Here is an 8,331-nt window from a genome sequence, read left to right as displayed (position 1 = left end):
CTGTCCCATGGAGTTGGGGCATGCCACCCTCCCAGCACGCAGGTGGATTCACTGAACCCCATCTTTTAGGGAGTTTATGGAGGTTCTAATACATAGGCACAACTAATTAATCAATTGTTGGCTATCATTGGCCATCAGTAATTGTGCTCAATTATTTAGCCCCTGTCATCTCCCCAGAGAGCAGGGAATGGGACTAAAAGCTCCAATCTTCACATCATGCCTAGTATTTCTGGGGGTGATGACCAGCCCTAATCCCAGTAGGATCTAAGAGCCCCCAGTCACCAATCATTTCATTAGCATACAAAAGACACTCTTCTCATTCCTGAGATTCTATAAGTTTTAGGAGCTGTGTGCCAGCAACTGAGCATTTTGATCAAGTATTTATTTGTTATTATATCACACTCCCTCACGGTCCTCCTCAGGTTCCACCTTTAAGTACTCCGGGATAGTTTTTTTAAAAACCTTCTTCAGTAAGGTGCCTGGGAGGTTCAGCCAGTTAAAAAATCGACTTTGGCTCAGGTCACTATCTCAGGTTCCTGGATTTGAGCCCCCATGTCAGGCTTTGTGCTGACAGCTCAGAGCCTGGAGCTTCCTTCGGATTCTGTGTCTTCCTCTCTCTCTGCCCCTCCCCCACTTGTGCTCGGTCTGTCTCTCTCTTTCAAACATAAACAAACATTAAAAAAGAAAAATTTTTAAAATTAAAAATAAAAACCTTCCTCAGTAAATTTTGTCAAGTACAGGCTACTCAACCGAACTTTTAATTACTTATAAAAACAGACAAATCTGTGCTCGGAAGTTGAAGACTGTGTCAACTGAGAAAGAATTCACTGAAAATTTAAGCAAACAGGCATTTATTTGGGCAATTAGAATTGCAATTCAGGAGACAGGGATTCAGGTAGAAACCTGACTCCTGCTCCAAGGAAGACAAAGAAGAAGTAGAGTTATAGAGGTTAAGAAGTCGCCTATGGGAAATAGGGATTGAAACTCAGTTAACTGGGATTGGTTGGGTTAATATGCAAATGAAGGACTGAAAGTTGTGGAATCACATTAGCTCTTTTCCAAGTTAAGTGTGAAAGAAGCCAGCCCAACAGAATGCCTAAGATTCAGGGGTCATGGTGAGGAGGGAGGTAAGTCCAGGCTGAGGGCTTGCAGCTGGCAAGAAGTTCATGGTTCCTCTGCGGAGGATGGGCAAAATCCCTCCTCCCCTATGGCCTCCTGACCCTATCTTAAGAGACAATTAGCTAGGTTTGCTTGCTCTATTTTGAAGTCTCTTTTCATAATAGACTTGTGAATTGTATGAAATATTTGAATACGGAGTTTGGTTCAAGATGCAAGGTTGTCTTAACATACAAAAATTAATCAATGTAATTCAGAATATTAAGATAATAAGAGAGAAAATCCATATAATCATTTCAACGTATGTAGAAAAAGCACTCGACAAAATTCATGATTTTTTTAACAGCTCAGAAAATTGGGAACAGAAGTTCACTTTCTCAATCTAATAAGGTATATGTAAGAAAAAACTACAGCAAAGATCATTCTTAATGGTGAAATATTGAATGCTAAGATTGTGAACAAAGTAAGGATGCCGCCTCTCACCACAACTATTCACCAATGTACCTGCGGTCATAGCCAGTGCAATAAGGCAGGGAAAAAGAAATGAAAAGGCACAGATTGAAAAGGAAAATTATCTCTACAGAACAGGCTTGTTTATGAAGGAGTTCAGAATGTGCCACCCCAGAATGTGCCACTTTGGCATCTTGACTATTTTGAGCCGAAGGCATTTGAGAAACAACAGATGCAGGAAGGGTTCTTTGACCTCCCCCTTTCTACCTAAAAGCAGGTTATAAAATTTCCGGTGAGACCTCACTGCATCAGAAAGAAAACATTCCTATCACCAGACACTGGGATGGGTCAGTACTAAAAACCTACTAAAATAAACCTTATCTCCCAATAGCTTCCCCTAAATATTCTTTAGTCACTGTCCCACAACTTACTGTCCCTTGACCAAGTCCCTCTGTTTTTTCACATCCCCACAATTTATTCTTTTTGTTTAAAAAGGTATATAAGCTTTGGGTCCTAATGGCTTCCTCAGGTCTTCATTTTCCTTCCAAAGACACTTGTAAACATGTCAACGTATCAAACAAAATGTGCATTTTTTCCCTATTAATCTGTCTTATGTAGTTCAATTCTTAGGTCCAGCATGAAACCTAAGAGAGTAGAAGGAAGGTTTCTTCCCCTATATGTAAATTAGGAAATTCTAAGGAATCTACCAAACAACTACAATGAATAAGTGAATTTAGCAAGATTGCAGCATCCAAAATTAATGTACAAAAATTAATCACATTTTTCTTTGTAACTGAAAAATAAAACTTTAAAACAATTCCATTACCAATGCTATTTTTAAAGAAATAGATGCATAGTGATCAATTTAACAAAAGATGTGTAAGATCTCCATACTGAAAACCATGACATATTCTGAGAGAATTTAATGAAAATGATACCATGTTCAACAGATTAGATGATTCAGTATTATTAGCATGTGAATTCTCCCCACATTGATCTATAGATTTAACACGATTTCAATTATACTTCCAGCAAATTTTTTTTTGTAGAAATTGAAAAACTGAATCTAAAATGTACATAGAAATGGAAAGGGCCTAGAATATCCAAAGAAACCTTGAAAAGGAAGAACAAAGTTGGAAGTTTGAAATGAATAAAAAAAAAATGAAATACTGATGGATGGGTACAGGCATGGATTGATGGAGAGATAAAGTAAGTATAATAAAATGTGAACAGTTGAAACTAGGGAGTAGATATACGAGTGTTCACCAAACGGTCTTTAGGCTTTTCTATACATTTAAAAATGTTCATCATAAAATGTTGGGGAAAACTTGTATGAGTCTTTATTGGAGGTCTTTTGGGAGGGGCAGTTTAAGTCCCAACACACAGAAAAACCTCCTAAAAACCCTCTATTCATTTATTTCCTAAAGGCTCACCCCTAGTTTATCATTATAGTCACGCATCATTCTTCTGTTCCAGAATGTGAAGAAATGCATCTACTTTTTTTTTAATAAAAAGAGAGATCTCAAATGAAGATATCAAAGGTAGAAGCAAGTAAAAATACAAATACCTAAGGCAAGTAACCAACTGCATTCCTTATAATCACAGTGTTTCTGACCTCAGATGGTAACTTAGACTTGATTCCAAGTGACTACAATGTACTTCCCAAATCAAATTTATCTTCAACAGATGAGATCATTCCCTCACTAAGGAAATCAGAAGCAATATGACTAAAGCTAAGTAGGACATTCGGAAGGAAGAGTTTCAAACATGTTGCACACAGTAACAGCATTATCAGAATAGTATAAAAGCTCACAAGATAACTATTTTGAAAAGGACCAAATCCAATTATAGGTATTCATTAAAAGAGCTTTCTAAAATAATTACATTATTTCACATTCTGGCACAGAACAATAATGGGTGTTCGTAATGATAAGCTTGTGTTATCAAGATTAAATTACAAGTAGTATACTGTTTGCCACAAGGCATTATAAATAATTTCAAAAGACTTATAATAGAAAGAATAAATCTTTAAAGGCTCTGATGCTTGACTATCAGTTATCTGAAGAATTTACTATGTGGGATAGCTCAGTCTATTTCAGAATATCATATATTACTAAATTCACTTCTGAATACATCTTGACATTTTTTTTCTTCTAGCCTGGCATGATCTTCAAGCCAAGACTCCAAAATATCAGCTATTTCTACAGGTGTATTGAAAGATATCACAACGTGACCATCAGAGATTTATGTTCTAGCAGCAACAGAATGACTAAAAGGGGGTAAAAAATTATGTCTACTTCTGTTTAAACAGTCCATCAAATGGATAGTGAATCCAATGAAAGGACACTACATCCAAATGATGTTTTGTGGAGTTTGGTATTTATGGCATATTCCTAACAATAATACCTGTGTGGTTAACTCTCTGACATTCACCCTTTCTCCTCCTTAGGATTCTGGTGGACTGAAGGTGAAGACATCACCATGTCCAACATATTCAGTGTTCAGTTAGTGCAGACTACTGTTATTTTTTTTTATGGATTGTGGGGACAGCATTTCAAAAAGTGTAACATGAGGGGCGCCTGGGTGGCTCAGTTGGTTAAGCATCCAACTTTGGCTCAGGTCATGATCTCACCGTTCGTGAGTTCGAGCCCCATTTTGGGCTCTGTGCTGACAGCCCAGAGCCTGGAGCCTGCTTCAGATTCTGTCTCCGGCTCTCTCTGCCCCTCCCTTCTTATTTTCTCTCTCTCTCTCTCTCTCTCTCTCTCTCTCTCTCTTTCTCTCTCTCTCAAATATACATAAGTATTAAAAAAAAAACCTTTTTAAGCATCACATGAGAATCATGAAAGAGAAAATGAGAAAATTTTGTTTCTGTTCATTAGTCCACACCCACTAATTTTCCCAAAAGCATCTTTAAAATGTTTGGTGTTAATTACCCAAGTAGTTTGGTTTTGTTTTCATTTTAGTTCATGATTTATATATATATTTTTTTTTAATTTTTTTTTCAACGTTTATTTATTTTTGGGACAGAGGGAAACAGAGCATGAACGGGGGAGGGGCAGAGAGAGAGGGAGACACAGAATGGGAAACAGGCTCCAGGCTCTGAGCCATCAGCCCAGAGCCTGACGCGGGGCTCGAACTCACGGACCACGAGATCGTGACCTGGCTGAAGTCGGACGCTTAACCGACTGCGCCACCCAGGCGCCCCCATGATTTATATTTTTATCTCCATTGATAAAACTCTCATTTTCAAATATTCATTTTCAAATAACACAAATACTCTCATTTTCAAAAAAAAAATCAAAACAAATTGAAACATATAGGATAATATGGGAAAACTCCCCTATCTGCCTCCTAGTCCTGTCCCCAGTCTTCCCAAGAGATGTCAACGTGTATCTGTACCCCCACGTCACTCATCCGCACAGCAAACAGCATTCACATTCCATGGCCTCAGCCTGGGCATTTCAACCTAAGATTGGATACTCTTAGTCACTGCATAAAAATGTCATGTCATCCTACAAGTGAAGTTACCTCTGTAGCTTTGATAATAATCTTGATAACATTTGAAAGGATGTGACAAACCCACCCACCCCCATTCTTCCCAAATGCATGTGCCACTGGGCTAATTTAGGAATTCAGGAGACAGGTACACCAAAAAAGTTTTGGAGACCCAATTCAGAACCTGGAAATGGGAGACTCAAAAGCTCACTGCTACAGCCAACCAAGTGAGTCATATAACCATCTGGAACTGGCTAATTTCTTCCTGTCTGTCTGTCTGTTCTCTGAAGAATACAGTACAAAATGGGCCACAATTTAATAAAAGTATCATGGAGAGATTCCATAAGGCTGGAAGGCCTCTCTTTCTCTATGCAAGTTATTAGGCTGTGAAATGAAAAAAGTGGCTATCAAAATTAAATGATTCCATAGCAAATACGCCAAGTGAATGATTAAAATTCAGCAGGCTATACTTGCTGTCATTCTTACAGGTGGTTGTCTAGGCAGTCATTATATTTTGTGACAATCTGTTCTGTAGCTTTTGGTATTCTGGAAGGATTGACGACACCCATTTCCTTTCAAATAGAGCAGTTTTCAATTTAGCTACATTCAGCAACCTACAAATCAGTCTGCAAGGCACTATGAGGAAGATGGCTTTCAGACCTCAGCTACATTGCAGGTGAATTCTGCCGAGAACCATGATACACAGATGCCCTGAAACCTTTGATGAGCCGTAAGTAGAACAACATCAAAAGTGAGTTTCCCTTTGAGCAAGACACATGCAAGTGAAAACTTAGCTGACAGCATTACGTCATAGGGCTGTTTTTAAATAACAGAAAGAAATGAGGCAAGTGCAGTATTTATTTTCTCTTTGAATCAAAGTAGATCTCCGTTAAGAAAAGATGCATGACATAGAAATAATCTGCAAATTCTTGTGAACTTTATTTTTTCTTACGTTTATTCATTTTTGAGAGACAGAGTGTGAGTGAGGGAGGGGCCAAGAGAGAGGGAGACACAATTCAAAGGAAGCTCCTTTGACATCGACATGGGGCTCGAACTCACAAATCATGAGATCATGACCTGAGCCGAAGTCGGACGCTCAACCGACTGAGCCACCCAGGCGCCTCTCTTGTCAACTTTAAAAACAGCAAAACGAAAATTGTCACAAAATATTCCTATTTTGTTTTTGAGAGAGAGGGGGCGCAAATGAGCGAGGGAGGGAGAGGGAGAGAGAGACAGAGAGACAGAGACAGAGAAGCAGGGATCACCCAAAGCAGGGCTCGTTTTCACCCAAAATGGGGCTTGAACTCACACGATGTGGGGCACAAACTCATAAACCGTGAGATCATGACCTGAACCAGTCAGATGCTTAACTTACTGAGCCACCCAGGAACCCAAAATACTCCCATTTCTATAGTCTTCTAGAGCTTTTGTTGAAGAGTTGGGTGGCTTCAAAAAATATCTGGTAAGTAATGAGTTAGTCTGCCAGCGGTGCCACAACAAAGTATCACGAATGGCGGGGGGGGGGGGGGGGGGGAACAGGGGGAAGGGTGTCTTAAACAACAGAAATTTACTGTCTCACAGTTCTGGAAGCAAAAAGTCCAAAATTAGAGCATCAGCGGGGCTGGTTTCTTTTGAGAGAAGGATCTGTTCTATGCCTTCCTCATTAGCTTGTGATGGCCATGTTCTTCATATATATCTCCATATCATCTTCCTTCTATGTATATCTCTGTGCCCAGATCCCCCCTTTATGTATGGGCACCAGTCATATTAAATTAGACCCTACTCTAATGACCTATCATTGATTCACTCTGTAACTTGATTCACTCTGTAAAGACCATATCTCCAAATAGGGTCACATTCTGAGGTACTGGGGGTTAGGACTTAAACATGAATTTTGGGGCACCTGGGTGGCTCAGTCCTTTAAGCACCTGACTCTTGATCTCAGTGTCATGAGTTTAAGGCCCATGTTGGGCTCTGGGCTGGGCATGAAACCTATTTTAAATAAATAAATTAATAAATAAAAATAAAGCTTCTAAACCTATCATTTGTGATACATTTCAAGATATGACATTCTTAATTTTTCTTTTACTCTCTTTCCTTTTTAGCCTCAGCAAAATCAGTTTTGAACTAGAACATACTGTCTCACACATAATAGATGTACAATAAATGTGCTGATTTGAATTTGATTTTATCGTAACCCTAATAATGAATCTGCCAAATAGTCATCGGATCCCATGGCATTAAGCAGATTCCAACTGCCCATAAAATACTTTGTATCTCTAATTGTTCAGATATAAAATAAATTGTCTGGATGTGTTGGCCTGTGAATTTTTATTCTGTAGAGCTTGCAGGTTAAACATGGCCATAAGTCACCAATTTTTTTGTTGAAAACTAGACATTTCAAATAACATAAAGTGCCAACCCCACAAATAAGGCTCTTCTCCCTCCTCTCATATGTTGTTGCTGTTTGTAGTTTGTTTAGTAAATTTTCAGAAGAAATTCTATAAAGGCTGTATTCTTTGTCACGTGTAGTCATTGAAGTCCCTGCTCAGTTGGCTTAGCGGTTAGAGATTTCTTTCAATGTTTGGAACCAATAGGTTTCCCACCGTGCTGAAGGACTCTGTTCGAGCACGCCTTCAATGTTCAGTCTGGCAATTGGCGATTCTACCTTGCCCTTTACTTCCTGCTTGTGTGGAGTCTCAAGGCCAGCCAGGGTTGAGCACTTAGGGCCTTCTGGGGTCTTTCTTGAGCATGCAGTTATCCCTAGGCATGAGCACGATCCTATTCGTACAGGTGACCTTTTTAGATTCCCAAGAACATGTTAGAGCTTTTCAAAGTCCCTATGGTCATCTCATTACCCAGTTTTTCCTTTTAAGTTTTTGGGTAGCCTATTGTTTGTCCCAACCGTTACTTGCTGCCTCAGGTGGTCACAAAGTTAATCCATTGCTTTTAATTGTTTTCAAACAAATGTCCCTGGGAAAAGTCTTTTGTACACTTTGTGAGTTCTGGCAGCCTTGCAATTGGTGTCTGAAAGGGAATCTCCAGACAGGTCAAATAATGACAATTTCCTATTAATGAGGTTTTAGTGATGCACCAAGCCCATTCTGCCCCTCTGGTGGTGGTCAGGCTGACGGCTCTCAAGACTACTGCAGCCCTGGAGAGGGGAATGGGGATAGGACAAGTTAACATGCCAGAAAGATTGCTATTACCAAGATTCAGCCATTTTTCTTGATCAAATGCTCTCCAAACAAAAAATGAAAAAATGTTCTC

This window comes from Lynx rufus, unplaced genomic scaffold (assembly GCF_022079265.1).
Source record: "Lynx rufus isolate CCGP_SWC_20201006 ecotype Redwood Valley unplaced genomic scaffold, mLynRuf1.p SCAF_4, whole genome shotgun sequence".
NCBI classification, from domain to species: Eukaryota; Metazoa; Chordata; class Mammalia; order Carnivora; family Felidae; genus Lynx; species Lynx rufus.
Note: the sequence above shows the minus strand (reverse complement) of the source record.